General features: G+C 34.8%; 1 long non-coding RNA gene and 1 pseudogene across 2 annotated transcripts; both read left to right on the forward strand.

Moving 5' to 3' along the window:
* The first annotated feature begins 9787 nt into the window (after positions 1-9787).
* LOC105420886 (cinnamoyl-CoA reductase 1-like) lies at positions 9788-16147 on the forward strand (annotated as a pseudogene). Its single transcript, XR_016060627.1, has 6 exons — positions 9788-11408; positions 11540-11712; positions 11795-11980; positions 12576-12742; positions 15604-15780; positions 15872-16147. The product of XR_016060627.1 is annotated as a cinnamoyl-CoA reductase 1-like (transcript).
* LOC148781061 (uncharacterized) lies at positions 12754-14981 on the forward strand. The gene is made up of 2 exons (XR_016060629.1): positions 12754-14348; positions 14559-14981. It is a non-coding gene; the product is annotated as an uncharacterized LOC148781061 (long non-coding RNA).
* Positions 16148-26903: the final 10756 nt, after the last annotated feature.

Consider the following 26903-nt stretch of genomic DNA (forward strand, 5'->3'; position numbering starts at 1 on the left):
TTCCAAGGCAATACCAACCGAACTACTCAAGGATGAGTAATTCGATGGCTCTAATTACCTGGAGAAGAAAAGTTGGATATGGTGGCTTGAGGAGGGGCTGGTTCCACTTATCACCCAATACCCTCTTCATAGCCTAGATCCAATGCTACCCAAGTGACCCAGGATCCCTATACTATTTGGGTGAGGCCGAAACGAACCACCATGAATATTCTATTACCGACTACATGTCATGCATATACTAGAGCATGAGAGGTGGTCGGCCGGCAAAAGAAGTTTTGGAAGAAAATGGAGAAGACCTATGATACAACCCCTTTATCCCCGAAAAATTATGATCATGAGGAAGTTGTTTGACTATCGGATGCCTGAGCATGCTAGGATCGGGGATCATGTAAGAAATTCTGGGGGGCAAGCTTTCCATGTTTCTCCTATAACATAAAACTTATATACTTCTCCTTATCCAACAGTCCATTCTGAATGGAGAGCTAAGATTGCTCCAATGGAGAGCTAAGATTGCTCCAATCACAATGTTACGTTTCTACACTATTTTATTTTTAATTATTTTTCGATAAACTATTTTGACATCAAAGTTTGGAAGTCCAATCCTCTATTAAACTTGCACTAGCAAGAAATATAAAAATAATATTTTTAATAAAATAAAATGATCAAAATACCTATGAAAGTTTCAAAGGGTATTTTGATCATTATATTTTATTGAAAAATTATTTTTAATATTTTTTTATAGGTGCGCCCCATTGAGAAGATGGCACATACCAAATTTCATATTCATACAATTTGTATAAAAAAATTAAAAATAAAATACTATGAGACGTCGGATCTAAGATCAAATGATGAGTTGCTCTCTTGATCAAAATTTGACGGCTGGATGGTAGGGAAAGCATAAATCCTCTATGTTGTAGGAGAAGCATAGAAACCTTACCCCAATTTTAGGCACATGATAAAAGGAGCGGAAGCCGTTGGCATGTCATTTGATGCCCCGACTCAAACCACCCTAGTTTTGTCCACTCGCTCTCCCTTGAGAGAATTTCTTGGCCAACTTAGTCGCACGTGATAATCCCCTTTCCGTTGAGGACATGACCTTCTTCTTTGAGGCCGAGGAAGAGAGCCGGGCCGGGATCCTAAATGGACCAACACCTAGGGTCTATTTGGTAAACTCTAATCCCTTTTTTTCGCTCCATACTTATGATGTGAATGTGTGCGGCACGAATGGTCTGGGAAATACTGGGAGTGTACAATGAAATACTAATAAAACAAGGGAAAAGTTTAAAACAATCAAATTTGAGCTTATCTAAAAATTTTCACTAGAAGAGGTTCTTTTGATGTTCAAATATCTTCAAATTGATCATCTCGACATCAAGATACATGGACATAAAAAAAAAAATGGATCTCAAGTTTTGGAAATAGTATATTTTGTAATGTATTTTTGGACTGCCACTTTTCAAGATTTTCAAGTTTTCATAGATCTATTGATCTGCACTATTTTTGAACCTTTAAACTTTATAAATAAAGATAAAAATATATTTTAAGGCTATCACAAAGATTTCCAGAATTGAAACGATATTTCTCGGCACTATTTGAAGGTATGGTCTTATTTGATTTTAGAGCCTAGGATCTATCCAAACTGCACCCATAAAACAATAATAGGAGATGAAAGGATACATACGTAGTGCCTAGATTCAGGTGCTATGGTTCATGTGAGTAATACCATGAATAAATTTCGTAATTTTCATGAGATCAAGCCCGGCACTCTTAACACATTTTTGTGGGTGGAACTCAAAGGGAACAAGTTCTTGGAATTGGTAATACGTGCTTATAGTTGCTAATGGAGATATCTTAATCTTGAAAGACACTATATACTCCAAGGATGAGAAATAAATTGATTTCCGTGTCTAAATGAGTGCTGCCGGTTAGGTTGTAATTTTGAAGGGAACTGAAGTGTATATTCATTCGAATAATAGTGTGCCCTCTGAAGGACACATGAGATATTTTATCATTTATATTGATGATCACTCCCCCTATATCTAACATACCTCTTCCAAAATAAAAATGAAGCCTTAAGAAAGTTCTACGAGTACGAAGATGAGGTTGAGAACGAAACAGAAATAAAAAAAACAATCTTCAGAACGAACTGGGGTGGAGAGTACACTTCGCAAGTTTTTCATGAATATTGTATATAGAATAGAGTAAAACCACCATATGCTTTATTCACCACAATAAAATGGAGTTGCCGAAAGAAGGAATATGATACTAATTGAGATGATACAAAGTATGTTGGGTACAGTCAAACTTGGGTTAGAATTTTGGGGAGAGGCACTCCTAAATGCTGCTTACATCATTAACTACTCCCATGGTTACTTCAACTTTATCTGTGATATCTTCCCACCATCAAGTACCTCAAAATTTTGGGATGTTCAGCCCATGTTTTGATACCTTCATAAAATATGAGTAAACTAGAATCTAACCCCACTAAACCCACTAAATGTGTTTTTATTGCCTTACCAACTAATGGTAGGGGTTACCAGTTTCATGACTTGTCCAATGGCAATATAATAGAAAGTTGTGATGCGCATTTCCTTAAGAATGAATTCCTTGAGAGAAAGTGATTCACGAGCAAGTAGATTTCTATGAGATAGAGAGGGACAAACTAGTAGAGAATTCATCCATACCTATGAACCTACCTAGGAGATGTCAAAGAGTAAGATGAACGCTTAAGTTCTTCGCCTATCTAGGTGAGGTCTATGAGAGAATAAGTGAGGAACTTGACCATGAATTTACCACGTACCAAAATGCCATTTATTTTCCTGAGAGAAAACAATGGAGAGAGGCTACAGAAGATGAGATGAATTTTATACCTAAAAATTGAGTATGGGAGTTAGTTCACCTATCACCCAATCGAAAGGCCATAGGGTGCAAGTGGGTCTTTAAAAAGAAACTAAACTTCAAGCGCCACTTAGAGAAATATAAGCCAATGTTGGTAGCTAAAGGGTTCGTACAAGAAGAAGTTATAACTTACTATGATACTTTCTCCCCAATTGCTAAAATGGCATCCATTTGGATTATCCTAGCTATCACTGCATACCTAGACCTTGAACTCCATCAAATGAATGTTAAAATTGCTTTCCTTAATGGAGACCTAGAAAAAAGAAATTTATATGAACCAACCCGAAGGTTTTGGAGTAAATACGAAGGAGAAACTTGAGTATAAACTTAGTAAATCCTTGTATGGTTTGAAACAGGCATTAAGGAGGTGGTTCATTAGATTTCACCAATCCTCAGTCAAACGTCTATTCAAACCCAATGAGGATAATTGCATTTATATTAAGGTTAGTAGGAGTGATCGTCATTTTTTATGTTGTATGTGGAAGATATGCTATTGGCTAGTAACTCCTTAAACACCGTAAGGGAAACAAAATGCTTGGTATCAGATAACTTCAATATGAAAGACATGGGTGAAGCCTCTTTTGTGTAGAGAATAAAGATATAAGAGAGCGAGCAACCCGAATGCTTCGCTAATCTCAACGAGTGCAAACTGGTTCACCCTCGTGGAAAAGAAAACTAAACTAAGTTTGAGTATGCATTTGAGAAATGATGAAGAGAGAAATAATGGAAAGAGTCGGGTTTAGATTTTGTTAATTCGTAATTGGGAGATTTCAGCCAAAGTAATTCTGGATTGGAACGTTGGAAAGCAGTCAATAGAATATTTGGATACTTAAAGGGAATACATAATTATGAACTCAATTATGGGGATGTCAATGAATTATTTGTTTTTTGATATTGAAATGCCAATTTCCTAGGGGACCTATATGAATTGAAATCTACCTTAAGATATCTTTTAATGTATGATGGTGGGGCTATCTCATGGTGTTCTATAAAACAAAACTTAATGGCTGTATCTACTATATATGGCATGATGCATGTGTTAGTCCCAATAATGAAAATAAATAAATAAATAAATAAATAAACAACTTATTCGGATCTGCCTTTAAATCACACAAGAGATTTAAAGTTCCATACCAAAACTTATAGACCAACCATCAGGTGACAGGCTATCTCGAGAGTCCTCTTGATGAAGCTCATTCACCTCTTTTATCTTTCTCTATTTTACTTGAGCGGTTAACCTCTATTTATAGAGAACCATATTTTGTAACTCTCACATTCATGATCTAAAGGAGTTGAGATCCAAACATAATTCCTGCTTTAATTTCCTTAAGTGCAGCCAATTAAGATTAACAAGTTGTCACCAAACTGTTAATCCTATGCAATGAGCTAAACCTGTCATTAGTGCACTAACGACTCTCATAATAAGATGTCATTCAAGTATTCCTACAACTTGATAAAAGCTATTTAGAAATTAAATAATTTTGTACATCTATGATATAAAAAATAATAATTCTTACAAAGAATCCAATCATTAGGTTTTCCCGCTAGTGACACTGGGTTTTCCCTCCAGTACAACATCATATAAAAGCTCCAAAATAGATATTAATATATGTCATTGTCTCATGTCAACCACCCCGGATTTCACATATACTATTCAATATGGCTTTTGTACCATTATTGAAAAAAACAAAATTCTTGAGATAAAGAGTTTGATGGGCCATATTTCCAACAACATGGGCATCAAAAGAGGCAATTTGGATTAGAAAATTTCTTAATCAACTTGGCTATAATCCTTTGAATCGTGGGACTATTAGAATTATGTGTGGCTGTCTATAATGCAATGGAGCCAAGATTCCATAATAAGTCCAACATATAAGGGCAGAGCACTATCACACAAGGCAAGATATGGATGGAGAGGTTGGTTTTACTTATTTACCCATGGCGGCCATTGCACACTTATCCCATGACTAAAGGTTTTTTTCATAGGATATTTTAAGAGAGAAAAATAACACTAGCTTATACCATTTTAGAATTTATTTCAAGCTGCTTTATCAATTATCCCACATTGTAAAGATTAATTAATTAATTTATTTTTTTATTTTATTAAAATATGATTGTAAATTTATATCACTAAATTCTATATTTCTATCAACACTATTTATTATATATTAGATTTATTTATTTGTAAGGGTCATATCCTTGTTTTTTGAATCATGTTTATTATAATATTATAATTAATAATTATACTAATTATAATGATAATCAAATTTCATATTTTATTTATTAATTTATTTAAATTATAAATTATACAATGTATTATTTTTTGTTATAGTTGTAAATTAGATTTTTAAAATTAGATAATATTATAAGACAAATTTCAAATTTATTCTTATTGTATAGTAAAATAATGATAAAATAATAAAAATACAAGCCAATAATTCTAATTTCAATGTATAATGTTGCATTTAGTTAAGTTTTAATAAATGTTTGATGAAAATCTACATACAGGGAAAGGACTTCTCAATATTCGCATATTGATGTAAAAAAATAAAAGTTATTAATGTAGTACCCTCAATTTTTATTGGATTCCGAAAAATCAACATTTATAATGATTTTTTATAATTTTTTTTGAAATTTTTTTAAGAACGAATTCGACCGATTCCGCTGATTCACCAATTCGAATGGGGTTTTGGGATGCCCAATCCGGGGCACCTATCTGTTTTTTACAACCACTGCAATATACATTATTTTTAGGGCTTAAAATTCCTTTTATTAAAAAAATAATGCGATACAATATATGTTATTTTTAGGGCTTAAAAGTCATTTTATTTTATTTTTAATAACCATAATGATTAGACTGTAGATGATCGATTTGAAGGTTTTCTGATATCGAAACTGCAATTTTCAATGAATTTAGAGGTGGAGCTTTATTTATTTTTCTATAAAACCGAGGACATGTTTTAATCTTTTCCTTTTAGAAAATGAAGCAGTTTATGTAAGATATCAATGTTATACTGTTGAAGTCAGTGCATATCAAACACTCATTGAAAAAGATTGTTCTGATGCTAAAAAACCATTGATAATCTCCACCTCACAAGATATATAGATAAGAAAAAAAAAAACGATTTTAAGTAAGGAAAATGATACATCTTTATTGACACCCCCCTAAAATTTTAGCCAATGAAAATCCTCAAAACTTGTATCCCTATACCCTAGTTATCTTCCCAAACTCAAAACCTAGACTTTAAACCTACCTACTACCCCAATTTAGTCATCCTAGGCACCTTAGTGCCTAATGAACATGAAAATTAACCCGAACACTAATCCGACACCTAGAAATTTGAAAGCTAATACCTTGAAGTCCTAGCCTTGTAGATCCGTCAAATTCATCCAAATTGAGGCAAATTTGGTTCTAAACTATAGAGGAGGTCGTCAAGTTTTTCAATGGTCCAAGATTCACTCAAATCTTGGGTATAAAAGTTACGGTCTAAACCAATTTTTTTGGCAAAAATTCATTTTGGGTCCCTATTGCGTGAGTCTCTGCGACTTGGGTAGCTACCTTATGTGACACACAATGACTCGGGCAAGTTTTTGGCCGCAAATTAGTTATAGACGTGCTCGTTTCGTATTATTTGTTGAGCTTTGAATTTCACTACTAAAAATGACAGTAGATTTTTATGCCATCATAAAGCTTTTTGACATCGAAACTACATCTTTGAATAGTTTTGAGACTCACTTTACTTCAACAGGGGTTTACAACTTATAAAAACCTTACCCTTATAAAAAAACGTCCTACAAATCTCATCAATGTGGGGGCCAAGTAGCCAGAGAGTTTGGAGGTTGGTCTACCAAACTTGGAGCGAGCTCATTGCGTTTGGAACTTTTTAAAGTGAGCTGATTCCAAAAAATTCATCTCGAAAATGAAAAAACACAGTTTTCATAAATGAAAACTGGTTCATTGAGGCTGCACTGCAATAGTATAAAACCCACCCGTTTTTGGTAAGTTAAGCCCATAAAGGTCCCAGAGGGTCCGATTGAGTCGAAATTTGATATCTGCGTGTTTTTCGACATTTCGAATCCAATAGCAGTTGCTTAATACTCGTTTAAGACCCAAAAATAGAGTCAATTTTTAGCATGATAAAAACTAGATTTAAAAATCGAGTTTCGAACAAATCAATTCAAAACTTGTCAGAAAACTCAACCATGTAGACCTTGCGCTGTCCAACATAGGTAATCTCGTATCATCATACATGTTTGTGAAGCTGGCAAAGCGATTATCGGCCGAGCCCATCATCATCATTACCATTATTATATTATAAAACACATGCAAACGGGGACAGAACACATATATATTAAGGTATGCAAGTAAGAAAAACATTAGTTTTGAATTTTAATCATGACTTCTTCTTTTTCGGAAATTTTTTTGAGATCTCTTTTAACTTTAAAAAACAATAATTAACGCTAAAAATATATTTCCAGTCTAATAAAACGTTTTTATTATCCATTCCGTTTCCTACCCTACACTAGTAGCCTAGGAAATGGCGCTTGCAATAGTGAAGAAACACTTGTCGATTGAAATAGACGGTGATGGTTTCTAAAAAATAGGGGTGGTAATGGGTCGGGTTCCACTGGACCCGTACCTGTACCAAAAATATGACTTGTGGACCTGTATCCGGATTTGTACCCGACGGGTCTAAAACTATAAAGCCCGTGCCCGATAGGGTATTAAGGACCCGGAACACAGATCCGTACCCAACAAGTTTTATCTAAGGAAATTACCTTACGGTCTACAATCCCGGCTCTATCAGTGAAAAAGTTAGACACATGCAAGAGATTCTGCTAATACATAATCTTCACCTTGATGAAGATGGATTCGGAAAAGATACCTTTCTAAGTCTAATGGTGTGGTTTGCATAAGTTTGGGACCTTAAACAATAAAAGCAGTTCTATTATAACATGTAATTTTGGTGTAAAAAATTATTAGGATGGTACAAATATCTATTTTTATCTCTAGTTATAAGATTTTAAACTCTAAAAATAATTCAAATCTAGCATCTATAAACACATGAGAATTTTGAAAATGGACAATCTAAATAATGTGTTGCACGATGTTTTATTTTTAAGACTCTGAAATCTCTTTTTTTCTCCGTATCTATACATATCGAGATGAACTATTAGATGTTTTGCCAACATGAAAACAACCTTTTTTTAAAAAATATACACCTTAATTATACATTGTAAGGTGTCAACCTTATATAAACTTTTTCCAAAATGAAATCATCTTGTAGCATTTGTTATGCATTGTCCATTTCAAGTCATCAACTTTTTTAGTGCTCTAAGCTCGACAGGTAAGAGTGAAAATGGATTTAAAGGCTATCACGCTATTTTATGATAAGGAGTGAGTTTTTTGGGATGTTTTAACACGTGGTTATATATAGTTATGGAAATCACACCTTTATCTAAATTTTTTCCCACGTAAATATTTCAGTTAATGTTCAAGGTTTTATTTCACTCATATACATCTTTAAAAAATATCCTAAAAATAACCAAATTTCTTTAACAAGTAAAGACACTTTGGTAATTTTATTCACGTATGAGGCCCCAATCAAATGAAGGAAACTCAAATACCTCCTTAAAAAATTTTTATTCAAGGTTTCATTTTGGTAATTTGATTCAGGTTTTCTAATTTTATTCAAGATTTCATTTCACTCGGATATCTCTTTAAAAAATATCTTAAAAAAACTAAATTCCCTTAACACGTAAAGACACTATGGTAATTTTATTCACGTATGGGGCATCAATCAAATGAAGGAAACTCTTAGCTTGTTCTAGGTGGGTTAATAAACAGAAATGCCATCACTACTTTAGGGTTCCCAACCCTAAACCAGGGGAAATTCAAGCTTTTAAGCCATTCTTTAAAGAGGTATACGAGACAAAATAAAAATTTAAAAATACTACTATGAATTAAGATCCTTCATCTTCTATAGCAATTTGATATTTGTTTCCTTTCTTTAAACTATGAGAATAATCAAGTTAAGATATGAATACTTGCAATAGGAATTGCTTTTGATTATGAAAACAACGGTTCTTTCAATGTCAATGTTCGTAAAAGAGTTGAAAATTAGTACTAAGTTTAAGAAATAAAACTAAATAAATACAATAAATTATTTCAAAACCAAAAAACCATAGTAAGTACTCGCCCACGCACCAGTTGCATCGCTAAGAAATCCTAAGCAGGAGGCATCAATTACTTTCAAGATGGTAGGAGCGTCCTACCTCGAATCCAGTCAACAGGCATTTGAAAGGATTATGAAATCATGATTTATCAAAATTGTCTACAAAGATATTATTTATTTTTGTACATAATGGTTACAATCATTCTTGTCTTTTAAATTGGTACATAGTGGCCACAGTGTCATTGAATAGATATAAAGTTCTCAAAAAAAAAATTCTCTAATTTAATGACTCATCATAAGCCATCCAATTCAACATCTAATGCATGAGAATTATTATGACTTTTACGTACAAAAGATAAATGGTATATTTCTTGACCTCTATGTACAAAAGATAAATGGTATTTTTCTCCACTACGACTACTGTGGTTAAAATTTGCTTTGGAGTAATTTTCCCTCAGGACATGTTTGGTACATGTAGAAACATTTTCACATGAAAAAACTCCTCCATGTGAAGGAGAGTTTCTTCATACCAATTAGTTTGGATACATTTTTTTTCACACTAATAATAGTTAATTGTTGTAAAAAAGCTCCTGCACCTAAATTACATAGAGGACTTCTTTCACATTAAAATACTTTCACAAAAATATATGGAAAATTATAAAAAATATACTTTAATTTCATCTACCCCTTTCATAAACCTTCATCGTTACCTTTTTCTTCTTTTTTTTTCTCATATTTGGTCTTTTTGACTAAAATAACCTTTATAGTAGTTGCCCTATGTATCACGGTATTTAAAGTGCTGTAATAACAGCCGCATGTATATATTTAAATGCAATGGTTCAAGTATCCCCATACTTAAAGTACCGCAATGGCTACCGCATATTTTATAACACTTCAAATACCGTTATGATATTGGGTGATAATTACTTAATATGCCGTTATGTAACCGATGGAGCACAATCTTTTCTCTTTCTACTGACTGCATACAATCTCGGCACACAATCTTTCTCTCTCGTCCATATACACATCAAACACCCTCTCTATCTCCCTAAAATATATCTATGCACCATAGTAATACCACGTCCCCAACAAACTGTAGTCCTACAACTTCGAAGGCATCCACACGCAACCAGCTCCTTCCACGTGCTCCTAATCAAATTTTAAAACCCATCTTTTTTTTTTATTTTTTATCTTTTTTTTATTGGGAAATAGCCACTTCAATTCCTCTCTACCCGACGTTTTAAGTGTTCTAAAATAGCGGTAGTCATTATAGTACTTAAAATATTGGGATGATTTCGTGATAATCATTATTGTCTTCATTATAGTATTTCAAGTACTATGATGTTTTTAAATACTACATTTTCCGTGGTATGATGCTTATGGTCTTCATGATAATATGATTATCGTGAAAATTAATTTGTTTAAAAAATATCAAAAAAAGAAGTAAAAGAAGATACATATGAAGTTTAAGAAAGTATGATTTTTTTATTTATAATTGAACAAAAATTATGATCTCTTATGATATTTTTTTAGGGTTTCAAATAATTACTATCAAATTTGACACATATTTTTTAAAAACTAAATCCTCAAACGCGTACAACAATTTTTTTTAATATTTATATCAAATTTAATAGTTATTCCTTGGTTACCTATTCCGGACATTGGAAGGTCCCACAGGAGCATTTCTCTTTCACATATTCCCAAATATTTGATATACACCTTGGGTGCCCTACTCAATTCCATCTCTACGCGTGAAAGCGTATTACAGGACTTGAAAAATATTATACTCCCTCGGGAGTATATTGCCCATTTACTACCTCAGGTAAAATCCCACCCAGAAATAAGTTTAGAACCCTAAACTTTGGGGATATAATCTCTTTAACACAATTAATTAACGCCAACAAATTTTCTTTTCCTAATTGTACCCTCTAAGCACTGAAGGGATAGAAATCGTCAAGTCTTTAAAAGTGAGATTTGAAAACTCAAGATTTAATTTCTTTTCTCTTAAATATGATTCTACCATAGTTACCAAAATCCATTAAAAGAATCTTCCCAAATACGTTGAGGGGGTAGAAATAAACTATGCTCCCCAAGGAGCATCGTAGTATACGTGCTCTAATATTCTCTCCGGCTCCTCTTCCAGCAAGAAAAGTAGAGAGAGAAACACCATTTTCAGGTTCCTCTACCAGCAAGAAAACTAGAGAGAGAGAGAGAGAGAGATGGCGAGGGAAGAGTGTGTGTGTGTGACAGGAGGTAGCGGGTTCATTGGGTCAACCCTCGTTCGCCTCCTTGTCGACCGAGGCTATACTGTTCGAGCCACTGTACAAGACCTCAGTAATCTCCTCTCTCTCTCTCTCTCTCTCTCTCTCTCTCAATTCTTCTCATTCAATTGCATTTCTCTCTCTCAACTGGATTTCATGTCCTCTCTATCCCTCTCTCTTCTGAATTTTATGTGTGATTTGAAGAAAACGAAAAGGAGACGAAGCACCTGCAAGGCTTAGAAGGTGCGGAAAGCAGGTTGAGCCTCTTCCAAGTGGACCTTCTCAACTATGACTCTCTCTTTGCCGCCATTGATGGCGCCGTTGGTGTCTTCCATCTCGCTCCCCCCTGCATCGTGGATCAAGTCCGCGACCCCAACGTCCCTCCTTCCCTCTCTCTCTGTTCATTGTTAACTCTCTTTCTCTCGCTTCTCCGCGCATGTTAACTGTGGGAATGTGCAGAGGGAGCTTTTGGAGCCTGCAATGGAGGGCACGCTTAATGCCCTTCGGGCATGTAAGGCAGCAGGAGTTAAGCGAGTGGTCGTCACATCCTTAAACTGAGCAATGATCCCCAACCCTAATTATCCTCATGATGCCAAAAAAAATGAGGATTGCTGGACCGATCTCCATTACTGCAAGCAAAATGGGGTAAATTCCCTTCTCCAAATCCCCCCTGTCTCTCTCTCTCAAATGCTAAGACTTAAATATTAGGCCTCTCTCTCTCTCTCTCTCTCTCTCTCTCTCTCTAATACATGTTGTAGCACCTAGTTTTGGCCACATTGCCATTTGAACTTAATGGTTTTGCGGCAGAAAAGGGGTGCGGTTTGTATAGAGCCCAGGGCCTAAACAATCAAAGTAAAGCGTATCTTCGAATAGTTTTATAAAATATAGTTTAAATACTGGAAACCTATGTGATAGCTTTGAAATATATTTTTATCTCTAAATATAAATTTACAGATTAAAAAATAGTGTAGATCGAACACACATATAAAAACTTGAAAATTAACCGTCCAAAAATGTATTACAAGGTGCACTATTTTCAAAACTTGAATTCCATGCTTTTCTCACGTCATACAGCTTGAAGTCGAGATGATCAATTTGAAGATATTTGAGCATCGAAATGTCATTTTTTTATGATAATTTTGAAGTGCACCTTAATTTAATTGTTTAGAGTCTCATCATTATGTACACTTTTTTCTATAGGGAAATTGGAAAATCAATGTCGTGCTTCTTGATTTTGTAGCTCTGGTATTCGGCTTAAAAAACATTGGGTGAGAAGGGTGCGTGGGATTTTGCAAAGGATGAGGGGTTCGATGTGGTGGCCATAAATCCAGAAGCAGTGTTTGGCTCAATTTTACCACCCACCATCAATTCTAGCATGGCCATTTTCCTTCGCCTCCTTCAAGGTATAACACTATACGAAGATGGTAAAATATAAAAAAAAGGAGTCCAAACCCTTTAAAATATGAGTAAACGGAAAAAGTTATATTGAAGGGTATTGTTTTTAAATTTGGGTGGGGTACACCTCCAAATTTTTTTTTTGATGGTGCTCAATATTTTGTTTTTTGTTTCTTTTTAATATTCATACATATCAATATTGAGATGATCAATTAGAGGGTTTTTCAACATTAAAACAAAATTTCCCGATGGATTTTTGTGGTGCATCTTTAATTCTACATTTTAAAGGTGCAATTTAGTATAAAATTTTTACTTTAAATTTTTATCTCAATTAGGTACTCAATCAAAGAAACTTGAAAAATTACTAAATTGCCCATTTAGTATTGGAAAGTGAATACAATCAGGGTAGCTTTTGTAATCTTACCCTAAAAAGGCCTAAATCGAATGATAGAAGTACATCTTGGGGGTAAGATTACCAAAGTGCCTTAATTATAGTGACTTCCCAATACTAAATATAGATAAATTTGGAATTTTTTAATATTTTTGAGGAAGTACCTAATTGAAATGCAAATTTAACTGCATACCTTTCAATGTTATTTTTTAATCTTTTGATCCTTTATTGATATTTTAAAGGGTTTGAACCCCTTTTTTGATATTTCCCCTAGGAATAAACTTTTACTCACTATACACAAACATCATATATTTCCTATGTTTTTTTATGTAGAGAGTTCAAGAAAACTCTTATATTCAATGTTTGAAAACCCAACGATCATCATCACCATCATCATCCAAGCCTTATCTCAATTAATTGGAGTCGGTTACATGAATCTTGTTCTTCCATTCTTCTTTATCTAGGGCCAACAGAATTAGGATTTGTGATAAGATATGACTAAATTTTACACTGGTTGCCTACCTAACGCAGCCTACCTACTATACCTGGGCTTGAGACAGGTTAAGAGAAAGTTTAAGGGCTAGCAATCCGGATTGGAACTGTTGAGCCGGAATGAGAATCAAACTTCGCATCTTCAAAATCAAAAGTCACTCTTGACTTGGGATTTTGAATATCCAAAGTGACTTGGGAATCTCTATTTCCATGCAACTGCGTGTCGAGGATTGATGTCTTGTATTATGAAAAAATATATCTGCCAAGGTGGAGTCAAAGAGATGACTTCGGAGGGCCGTTAAAAGTCAACAAAGTCAACCGTATGACTATGGATATGCGCCTTCAAAAAAAGAACAATAGGACAATGGATATTGAATATTCAAAGTCATTTATGATTTTGGATTTTCAATCTCAAGAGAGGGTAAAACTGGTATAAAAACAACAGAGAAAAGGGATATGCCCCATTTCCCCCTTCCCCCCCTCTTGTGACAAGAGTCTTGTCTCCCCTTACCCTGTGTCGGGCCCAAAAGAAAAATAAAAGGAACAAAATAAAAAATATTTTACTTTTCTAATATTTTTCTAGATTGCCAACTCGGATTGGTGATCCAAAATGGATATGTGAGGTGGACAATCCCCAATGATCCATGATCCCAAACACGACTTAAGTTAGACACAAGCTTGCATTCTCATAAAGAAACAAGCACATTCTTGATCATGGATATGTGCATTTGTAAGGTGATCATCCATCCTCGGTATACAATCGTGCTCAGTTTCAAAGATTTGATGTGTTTCATCCTTGAATGAATTTGGTTTTGTTTGTTTACAAATGCATGTATGTAATGTTGTGGCTGAGGCTTCTGTGACCTTGATGTGTGAGAGGGGTATATCTTTTTCAAAATCTCTCCCTTTGCTTAGTTTTATCTGCCTCTGAAACCTTCATTTCAGGATATGGCCTTTCTATGTGTGGGGATAGTCAGGGATGCTTTCTTGCAGTTTGGAACGCATTCGCGGGTTTGATTGGAGAGCAGATTCCATGGAGGTTGATATCAAGGCTCTCCTCTGTGGGATTTAGATTTTCGTTTATTCTTTCTTTAGTTCAGCCCTTTGATCAAGGAGAGGGGCAGTCTAAAGATGATATATGGGACTGAAGTGGATCCCAAAAATTTAGAACAAGAAAATACTGCTAAGTAGGTTTTTTATACTTCAATATTCACATTGATTGTATTTGCCTTCAGTCTTTTGTAACTAAGCTGTACATTGTTGGCAAGCTGCCATGCTTTTTCTCCTAGGGATGAGAAGTGGCTCATAAAAATTTGGGGGTTACTTAACCATTTTCTAATAGAGATTTCTCCTTATACTACTCTTCAAGACTCAAGACTCTTGCATTCCTTAAGAGTGATTTGACGTAATGGCTCCCTTAGCTCTTGGGGTTAATCTTTTCATTGGACCTGGACTCTAGTGTATCAAGTGTGAACATAATTGTAGACTCAATTGGCACACAAATAAGTCGGAGCATTAACCGATCGAAGAAAAGAAGCGATTACATTCTTTCGTATTCTATACTTTTTGTATCACAGCATGGAACCCATGTCAATTCATGACTCTAGGGTTTCTTTGATTAAATGTAGAAAATTGTCATGCTAATGAGCTGCGAGATCAAATGTGGCAAGGGCATCTCAAATCTATTTGTATGATACAACAAATTCCATGTCAGTGACTGTACAAACAATGGGTGATATAAACACCCCAAAAAAAAAAAAAAAATGGAGTAAAAAAGGTTCTTCCATTTCACGTTTGGAAAAGCATGAGACCTCTGATGTGCTGTATCAAGTCTTCATGCTAGGAAAAGCATGAGACTTCCGATGTACTGTATTAAGTGCCTTAGGAGTTTTGCATCTTATCTTCTTTTGCATACATGTTCTTAAAATTTGGACTCTAATTATTTTTCTACTCAGGGACGCTTGATTGATTCATATGATATGGCCGGTTATACTGAATGTTATAAAGATTTTTTTGTGGGTGCTGTACATGTTAACGATGTGGAATTAGGGCATATCTTGTTATATGAGAATCCATCAGCTTCAGGAAGGCACTTTGAGTCCATTTGTCACTGGAGTGACTTTGCTGATGCAGTTGCTAAACTCTACCCGGTATACAAAGTGCCTAGGTAAACTCTCTCTCAGTGGACATTCTCACACGCATACATACTTACATTAATTGACCTGGATATGCCTTAATTTCTTTATGGGTTTATGTAGGTTCACGGAAGAAACTCAACCGGGGTTGTTGAGGGCGCAAAAACCATCAAAAAAGCTGATTGACATGGGCCTTAACTTCATCCCAATGGAGGAGATAATTAAGGATGCAGTGTCCAGTTTAAAAGAGAAAGGATACCTGTCTTGAAGAGGTTCTTGAGGTAAAATGCTGTATTACATATGGGCCTTAATATCATTAGAGCTTGTTTAATTAGAAGTTGAACCTGTTCAATGAAGTAACAATTCGGGATAGAAATATACTACCGCTCTTGTAGGACCCTTTAAGGGACACTGTCTGCGTCTCTGTTTGGGGCTGTGGTTTCCTTATACTTTGTTTTGAAGGCTCTGGTAGAAAGTAGAAGGCAATTGAAATGGGTCGATAACTACTGCTAAATAGAAGTGTAATTCTCTTCTTGAAGGAAACATCTACTCATAATCTATAATAAAATATTAAACGCCACATGATTCGCAGGCCATGTGGTATGCAATAAAAGTTTACACCGCCTTGGATAGAGGTTAGGAAGCCAATATAAAGGTCCTTCAGGTTAAGGTACTTGTGATTATCAAGTATTTTTCTTATCATTTACAAATATTTTATTTTTACTATAAGAGGTAGTTTCTTAATGGAAGATAATATATAGGCTGTTCAATTTATGATTTTTCTATGAGATGGAAGCTTTAGTAATTCTTTTTGACCACAAAATAATCATCCAAAATTATAGCTTGTGAGAAATTTACAATATTTAGGTTTATATCTGAACTTAGCATTTATTTTGGAATAGGATTTTCTCCTAAATTAGAGTTTTGTTTAGGGGTATGTCTTTTGAAATTAACATATTTTTTCATGAAACTACAGTTCTTGGCTTCTCTCTCTCTCTCTGTCTCTCTCTCAATGTTTTTATGGATACATCTAGAAATTAGCATGTTTTACTTTTCAATTCCTAGTTTTATTTTGGGTTATTGCTTATTGTGCTATATAATGTACAACTTCTCCAAATGTTTGAAATAATGATTTGAAAGATAATCGTTAAATTAAGAATGAGTTTTTTATTCGAAGATAATCGTCAAATTAATAGGGTGTTCAAATAAGATTTTTTTATGAGATTGAGGCTTTACTAAAAATTTTAAACGAAATCATAATCTTGCAAAAGAAATTTTTTTAAAAATTGGAAGATCAATGGGAGTTATAGGCCCCTACCGATTTTGAAAAGGGTCAATTTTTTTAAAGTGTTAGTGAGAATGGAGACCTAAACTTTAATTCGGGCTTAAGTTATAAGGGATTTACAATATTTAGGTTTATCTCCAAATTTGATATTTATTTTCGGAATAGGATTTTGAGAAATAGGCTTTTCTCCATTATAATTTTTGGGTTTAGGGTATGTCTTTAAATTTAAAAATTTTCATTATTATATTATACGTAATAATGCATTTTGCTTTTACAATATACGTGCAATGCATGTAAATTTTGCTAGTGTTAATAAAGCAGTAGAAGTCTCTAGATAGTTGCGTCATGTTAATTGATATATTCATTGATACAAAGTTTTCTAAATATTTGAGAATCTCTAGCTGCTATATAATGGATAAAACTAAATGATTTGAAGAACAGACATTGCGATAAACTGCACACAAGTGAGGTAAATTAGGTTTGATATCACTAACTTGCATTTTACAAATAAGAAGCCAACAGGCGGAGGTGCCTTGTTTGCATTTTGTAATAGAAGAATGCTAAATGAAGGATAGCATGCATGTCCTACTGTTGTATTTTATTACTGCAGCAAAGGCTCTATTTTTAGCGCAATGGCTTTCGTGCTGTCGTTTTTTGCTTTCGAGCTGTTGTACTACTCAGCATTCGACCATTTTAGTACAATAAAAAGCAAGGAAAAATTACGGAATTTCCATCTACTATAACATTCTCCCAAAAATATTCCTATTATAAAATCTCTTTCACTCATTACCCCAATAGACTTATTTATTTATTTATTTTTCACTATCCCTCAGTGCACTTTTCAACATAATTTAAGACAAATGCTTCTTGGATTTTTGATTCTTCCATCGGGGTTCCCAGGCAAGTGGCGTTGCATCTTTCACAGAAGATAAAATGATAGCGATAATGTGGTTGAGTCAGCGATCAACATTTGAGTTCTAGCCATTTCCGTGATATGTGTTTATTTTTTATATGGGATTATGTACAATGAGACCATTTATCTTTGATACAAGGAGGTCACAATTACTTATAACTATCGAATGTGAAATCATATTGCTTGGGTGTGTTACAACGTTTGAAAAAATTTCTTTTGAAGTTTGAGTTTGGTCAATAAAATATATGTATCCAACTAATTTCACATCCAATGCTTAAGATTACTTGTGACCACCTTGTATCAAAAATAAATGGTCTCATTATATACTTTTTTAGAGTTTTGAGAGAGATGAGAGATATTTGCCTTGTTTTGAGTTTATATTATAATTTCATTTATTAAGGGCATTTAAATGAAAGGGCATTTTCATTGTAAATTATGTATGGGGGACTGAAAAGAAGACGTTTCAAGAGGGGTATTTTTAGGAGAATGTTACATTTTGCAGTGGCCAGCCAGCTGACACTTTATTTCAAGTGATTTAGTTAAGGACAAAGGTTATATAAGGTTGTATAGAATTATTGATGCACCTCAAACTCTATCGGAAAATGTTGTTTTAATGTTGAAAAAACCTTTAATTAATCATCTCGACATTGAGATGTATGAATGTGAAAAATAAATAAATTTGAAGTCCCAAAAGTAGTGCATCTTGCAATATATTATCTAGACCGTCCTTTTTCAAGATTTTCATATGTTTATAGATTTACTTGATTTTAAATATTTTTGGAGTTTAAAATTGTATAATTAGATATGAAAATAAATTTTGAGATAATCCAAAGAATTTTTTCACCAAAATTTGTGCGCCTTAAATAGATTGTTTAAGGTTCCAACGTTATAGAAACCACACCCTTTAGTTAAGATTGTGCTTTTTAGAGCAAAAATTAACTAGCGGTAGGCTTATCGATATCATAGAAGTAATTTTATTATCTCGTTTTCGGGTCCTTCCAATATTACAAACTGCTAACGAGGCGGAAGCCAGAGGGTTGCTAGAGCGTATAAAACTTATTTTTTCGCTAGAGGGAGAATAGAGGGAGACTCGATTAATGTTATTGCTTGGGGGAGGGAGAATAGAGGGAGACTCGATTAATGTTATTGCTTGGGGGAGGGAGAATAGAGGGAGACTCGATTAATGTTATTGCTTGGGGTAAAGGTGAGTCTGTATCACCTTGGAGACAGATGAGATAACTCTTGTCTAGGCTCTCAGCTTATCTTTTTCACTGTAGAAGCCACTTCTTAGGCAAATTTGCAGTGTCCATCAATCCTCGTTGGTGGTCGCTGCATTCTTTTAATCTTTTTTAGTCTTTATTTTCTATGTATATATAATTTTTATTTTAATGGAAGGCTAATTAAAATAAAATAAAACAATTGGTGTTTCTGGCTTTGGACCTTTAATATTTGAAATAGAGGTAATATGAAAAAAATAGGTATGGACATTATTAAATCTCTAAGAGGGAATTTTAAATAATGGTAAGTCAGGAGAATATTTGCTTAATTTTTCCTATATGTTGCAAAGCCTTTTAAATATCCATTATAAACTTTTGGAGAACATGTATTGTTGTATTGTATTCTAATTCTATTTTTTCTCTAAATTGGATTAAGCTCAAATTTTGGGTCCATACAGAAAGTGCGTCCAATGTGATCTTTTGTTGGGAAATAAGTTTTTTTTTTTTGTAATAATAATACCCTTTTTGTTTTGGCAAGAGCTCACTTACAATAACAATTTACTATGTACAAGAATATAAAGATGAATCTGTAAAAAAAGATAAGAGTGGTAAGTGTCGGAGATTGCTTCAACTAGGCTTATTACACCTCACATCGAGTCACCACCATGCAATAGCGCGGGATCGACCGTATTAGTTCAATCTCAACCGAGAAAGCTAATTTCGGCCAAGCTCAAATTTCGACCAAGTTCTTCAATGAAATCCTTATGCTCAATCGGGAAAGCTAATATCGGCCAAGCTCAACCGAGAAAGCTAATTTCGACCGAGCTCAATTGGAAAAGCTAATTTCGGCCAACCTCTTCATCCAAGCTCTTCAATAACTAATTTCAGCCAACCTCTTCAATAAAATCCTTATACTCACGCGAAACTCTTTAGTATCAATGCTAAAAAAACTACTTTAAAATATCTCCTTTTTAATTTTTCTAAATCCCAAAATTAGGGAGGGAAAAGAATGCCCTGAGAATGTGAGGGTGTATCCCTTCCCTTTTAGATAATGTTGAGGAGAGAGAGAATTGGGTTGTGGCTCCCGTCCTTTTTTTTTTATTTTGATAAAGATGGAGAATAAAAGAGATAAAGTTGAGAGAAAAGGAGGCATGCCTCTCCTTTTTATGGATAAAGTAAGAGAGAGAAGGAGTGGGCATGAGACCCCTTTTATGGATAAAACAAGAGAGAAAGGGAGTAGGCACGTGACTTTCTTTTTTTTACTTTTAGATAAAAGTTGTTAGAGTAGGAATTGTATGAAACATGCGATAGAGTGAAACACATGTAAGAGAGGAGAAAGATAGGACCCCATTAAAATTGGGCTTTGGATTTTCATTGTTTGCCTCATAAAATTAATTTTAACCATTGATTAAAGGTGATTTGTGGGGTGAGAGATATGATCCATTAATTCCTTAGATGGATTATCAATATTAGGAAATGTGTCTAACTATTATCCCCATTTCCTTTGACCATTATCTTATCAAATAAAAATTAAGTAATTAAAATATTATGTTCATATAAAATATATCCATAAGATTTATCAGGTATTCTAAAAAATTTTACTTAAATCTCTTAAAGATAAAATACTTTATCAACTCAAACCAATTTGATATAAAATATCAACAAATCCCATAAAGAAGTGACTTGCCACCTAAGACAGGGACTTTTGGGCCTCACCTTCTAAAATATAGTGGACCCACGTGCACAATAGGCTCCATAGAATTTCATATATTTAAAAATAATAATAAAATAAATTTTAAAATATTATTTGAATATTTAAATCATTAAAAAAACAATATCAATTTTTATAAACACAAATTTTTTAAATAAAATATCCAGAGATTTATAAAAATTCAAATATCAATTTTAAAATAATATCTACCATAAAAGAAACATAATTAAATTAATTTGATAGGAAAATGATCTATATGGTCAAGGAATCAAATCAATAATGAGGCACTCCACTTTCAATTGTGGACTAGAGACCACACTTACTTTATCATGCCGAATCAGCATTGCCCATGACCCATAGTCCAAGCAGGGGCTCATTAGCGGGTCACCAAAGTTTGGTCGAGCCAAAGGGTCGCAATCTCAGTCTGCAGATTTCAGGTTTATCTCATAGAGACGAGTCAATGTCACCAAGACCTGATGTGATTACAACTCTATGACGCATATGGGTAGATCTCGTACATACATACGCTTCACTCTAAAAGATGACTTGCTTGCTTTCCGAAATGGTCTATCAATATGCATGTCGTGTGATGGTACATAGATGATGCTTTGGCCCCAGTCTTTGTAGGCCACCATCATACACAAGGGTCACACAGTCCCTCGACTCACTCATCTGGGCATATACTCCGACCTCATCAAGGGATAACCCACTAAAACCCTTCTCGATTTATTCACTATGGCCAAATAACATGGGTTTTTTCCAACCGACTGGCCTAGACTGACAAGCACAGTCCGGTATTTGCAAACATCGTTTGCTTTGTATGGCCCACGAGAGACCACACTCCCATTGAGTTCAATATCCATTATATCAAATGTTTTGTTGCAATCGCTCATAAGGCCTTTAAAGGCCACATAAACCCAATATCTCCCACTTGACCTTTGAAGGCCTTACATTCTCTCTTCCTCACTTTTTCTCATCTCTATCTCTCTCACATGTCTCACAACAAGCAACCCCCGTAGTTGGAGGATCTGCAATCATCAGATCAGTGGGAATGTAGCTAATCTTGAACTCTTTCAGTCTCACCTCATTCCTCAAGTGATAGAAATACAGTTTAATGTGCTTGGAGTTCTTGTGAAATCGTGGCTCCTTATATACGTAAATTGCCGCTATGTTGTCGCAGAAAATCTGCACTGTCTCACAACATACGGGATGAAAACTAAGCTGATTAAGAAACTTCTTAATCCATACAGCCTCCTTGCTACAAGACAACACGCTATATATTCAGCTTCCATGATGGATAACACCACTATATCCTGTTTCTTTGACTTCTAAGAAACCGCACCGCCTCCAAACAAAAACAAATATCCAGACATAGACTTCTCATCATCTGGATCCACGAGATAACTAGTATCTGAATATCATTATATTGCTAGTTCAATTCCCCCTTTATATGTGAGCGCGTAGTTCATTGTCCCTTTTAAATACCTAATGAGTCTCTTAACCATCTTCCAATATTCTACTTCTGGATTACTTTGGAATTGACTAACCAAGCTCATGACAAAAGACAAGTCAGGCCTTGTTCCTGTCATAGCGTACATAAGGGACCCAACTTCGCTCCTATAAGGCACCCTCTTCATGGCTCTTTTGTTAATTTCTTTGATAGAATAATTTTAGTACTAAGTTTCGTCTTTTTGTTTATTGGAGTAGACATGTGCTTACACTTATCCATATCAAACTTTACCAGTATCCTCTTGCAGTAGGTTGCATGAGAAAATTGGATAGTCTTCTCTTTTCTGTTTCTTATTATCTTGATGCCCAACGCATAAGAAGCTTCTCCAAGATCCTTCATATCGAAATGTTGTGCAAGGAAATTTTTCGTCTCTACTACCAAGGCAATTGAGCTACTAACAATTAACATGTGATCCACATATAAGGAAATAAAAACCACATCACTCTCACTGACCTTTTGATAAATACAGTAGTCCTCATTATTTGTAGAGAACCTTGCAAGAGCAAGGGTCTCTTGAAATTTTATGTACCACTATCGTGATGTTTATTTTAAGGTCATAGAGGGATTTATTAAGCTTACACATTAGGTTATCCTTTCATTTTTTCACAAACCTTTCACGTTGAGTCATGTAAATCTCTTCTTCCAAGTCACCATTCAAAAAAGTTGTTTTGACATCCATCTGATGAACCTTAAAATCAAAATGGGCTGCTATGGCTATTAGGATTCAGATGGATGAGAATTTGGCAACAGGGGAAAATGTTTCTTCATAATCTATCCCTTCTTTTTAGGTAAAGCCCTTTGCAACTAACCTAGCTTTATACTTTTCTATTTTCCCTTACGAGTTCAACTTTTTCTTGAAAATCCACTTGCAACCAATGACCTTAAGCTTTTGAGGTAGAGGTACTAATTCCTATACATGGTTTTGGTTAATGGAAGCATATTCATCTTTCATGGCTTCTACCCAGTATTCTTTTTCAGGACAGGACAATGCTTCATGGTAAGTTCTAGGTTCAGAATCTGGATATTCCATAATTCTATCAAATTGTTCTGAGTAAAGAGGAGGTCTACTGACTCGGTTATTGTATCTCGGTTCGGGTTCTGGTTCAGGTCTATTAGAAGTTTCAAGCTATGGTTCTCGAAGCATAGCTTTATCTCATACATCCTCAAAGAAGTCAGGTTGTTTTCGACTCAATCTTGCTTCAAGGAATTCTTCCACGAAGAAGTGAGCATCGCGGCTCTCGATGACCGCCCCTATTTCAAGGCTGTAGAATCGATACCCTTTACTATGATCTAGGTAGCTAAAAAAATGGTTTTAACAGTTTTAGGTTGAAGTTTAGTCCTATTTTGGTACAGGATAAGGACATGAGCTGAGCAACCCCAGACTTTTAGGTAATCAAGGGAGGGAACATGACCTGTGAAAATCTCATGAGTTGTAAGCGTAATATCTTTTGTGGGAGTCCTATTAAGGATATAGCATGCCGTCAACACTATTTCTCCCAAAAAATCCAGGGAGAGTCTAGCATGCCCCATCGTACTCCTTACCATTTCAACCAAGGTCCTATTCTGTCTCTCGGCAACACCATTTTGTTTGGGAGTATAGGGCATAATGTATTAGTGTATAATTTCGGTTTCAACACGTAGTTCTTTAAAAAATTCATATGAATATTCTTCCCCTCCATCAGTTGTAAGGACTTTGATTTTCAGATTGGTTTGATTTTCTACCTCAGCTTTGTATATTTTGAATTTTTCTAAGGCTTCAGATTTTGTGTGGATAAGATATACATGCCCATATCGTGAGTGATCATCTATAAAAGTAATGAAATATTTCTTTTCGCTTTTAGTTGCCATATTCATAGGTCCACATATGTCACTATGAATGACTTCTAAAACACCAATAGCTCTTTTGTCTTAGTGGTATTTTTCCGTATTAGTTTTCTTTGTACACAAGACTCACACACTTTTGATAAATCGTCCTAATAATTTTGAAGAATGCCATCCTTTTCATTTTTTTAAAATTAATGTGTCATAACCTCATATGCCAAAGGGTTGCATTCAATTCAGTAGGGGATGAGACATAAACAACGTTCTCTTTTATTTCAATAGAAAATAATCCATTCATAAGACGTCTAGTCATGACAATCTTATTTCCCTTCTTGACTACCACCTTTTTTCCAAGGGAAGTAGGCATAATCCAGCCATGGATATCTTGGGAATGGAAACCAAGCACTTTCTCATATCAAGAGCATAAAATGCTTACTTTAGGATCAAGATGCTCATACTTTTCAATTTTAGCTCAAAATATCCAATTCCAAGCACATCAATCTTCTAGTTTCTGCCCATGTAGATATGTTGCTCTCCCGGCCCCATGAAAGTAAAAGAGTTGAAGCCTTCCTTGGTGTTTGTGACATGAGCCGTAGCTCTTGAGTCAACACACCAAGAGGTTCCGTTGGAGTTGGCTAGCAATGTTTCAGATACCACACAAGTCAGTTCCTTGTTGGTCTCACCAATTTTGTTGGATTATCAATTCTTGGCTATGTGGCCTATTTTCTTGCAAATAAAGCAAGTCATGGTCTTCTCTTTTCTCCTTTATTTCAAAAATATCTTCTTTTAAAGTCTCATCTCCTTCCAAAATAAGTTCTACCCTTTTCTCTCTTAGGTTTAAAAGTGGGAGTAGATTTTACCACATGTACGGCTTCTCTAGGAGTTACAAGCAATGGATGCCTTGAGTTCCTCCTTTCTTCTTCTCCTTTGATCATCATAAGGAGCTTCTCCAGCCTTGGTGTTTTCCTTCTTACCGAAAGGAAAGATATAAAAGTTTCCCATGAGTTAGAAAGTGAATTCATGAGATGAATCACTTGCATGGATTCATACGGTTTCATGCCGGTGTCTTCCAATTCTCTGACTAGTGCACGAAAGATATATATATGATCTCCGAACTTGGTACCCTCTGCCATCTTTAAGTCAATTTATTTCTTCATAGCCATGGCTTATTTTATTAGATATGATTCAGTATACTTCCTCTCAAGTCTATCAAAGATTTCTCTAGCGGTAAAAATTGACTCATACTCTGAAACATACAAGTCACTCATGACACTTGCATCTCATGTTCTTCCTCTTATAAGTGGTATACTCATCTTTGATTTCTTAAGATGAGTCGTCACTTGGACGATGAAGACGACGCTCATAGAGCATCTCATATAAGTTTTCCTTATAAAGAACACATTGAATCTTTCTTCTCCAAGAAGTATAATTGGTTCCATCGAACCTCTCAGTTTTAAGGATCTCAGAGATGAAGGTATGTGCAACAATATCTTATATTCTCAAGAAAAAACTAGACTTAATAAAAGAGAAAAGACTCATAATAACTTAGCTCTGATACCAATGAAAGTGCATCTAATATGATCTTTTATCGGGGAAATTTTAATTTTTTTTAATAATAATACCCCTTTTGTTTTGGCAAGAGATCACTTCCAATAACAATTTACTATGTTTGAGAATATAAAGATGAATCTGCAAAAAAATAAAAGTGTTGAGTGCCGGAGATTACCTCAATTGGGCTTATTACACCCCACAGTGAGTCACCACAATTCGATGTCGCGGGATTGACGGTTTTTGTTCAATCTCAACTGAAAAAGCTACTTTGACCAAGATCTTCAATGAAATCCTTATGCTCACGTAAAACTCTTTAGGATCAATCCCCAAAAACTACTTCAAAATATCTCATTTCTAATTTTCGTTAACCCCAAAAGAGAAATGATCCTATAGGACCTCCCCCACCCATGTGTGTAAGACCCCAAAAGGATCACCATTAAATTTGGCACGGATCGATAAAAAAATCAAATCCCAAACCCATGTGATAATTTTTTTAAAGATCCGTGCCAAGTTTGGCCTTACATACATGGGTGAGGGAGGGTCCTATAGGACCATTACTCACCCCAAAATTTGAGAAGGTAAAGAATGCCTTGAGAATGGGAGGGCGTACCCCTCCCTTTTATATAATGTTGAGGAGAGAGAGAATGGGGGCATGACTCTCCTCCCTTTTTTTTTTTCTTTTGATAAAGACGAGGGAGAAAGGAGATAGAGTTGAGAGAAAAGGGGGCATGCCTCTCTCTTTTATGGATAAAGTAAGATAGAGAGGGAGTGGGCATGTAACCCTTTTTATGGATAAAGTATAAGAGAGAGAGGGAGTAGGCACATGACCTTTTTTGTTTTTTTTAACTTTTAGATAAAGGTTGTTAAAGAGTTGAAATTGCATGAGAGATGTGAGAGAGAGAGGCACGTCAAAGAGGAGAAAGATACGACCTCCATAAAAATTGGACTTTGGTTTTTCATTGCTTGTCTCATAAAGTTGAATTTTAAATATCGATCAAAGGTGACTTGTGGGGTGAGAGATCTGAGTCATTCATTCCATAGATGAGCCATCGACTTTACGGAATGTGCCAAACCATTATCCCCATTTCCTTTGATCATTATCCCATCAAATAAAAATTAAGTAATTAAAATATTGTGTTTATCTAAA

This window comes from Amborella trichopoda, chromosome 8 (assembly GCF_054954075.1).
Source record: "Amborella trichopoda isolate Santa Cruz 75 chromosome 8, AtrichopodaSantaCruz75HAP2 v2.0, whole genome shotgun sequence".
Classification (NCBI taxonomy): Eukaryota; Viridiplantae; Streptophyta; class Magnoliopsida; order Amborellales; family Amborellaceae; genus Amborella; species Amborella trichopoda.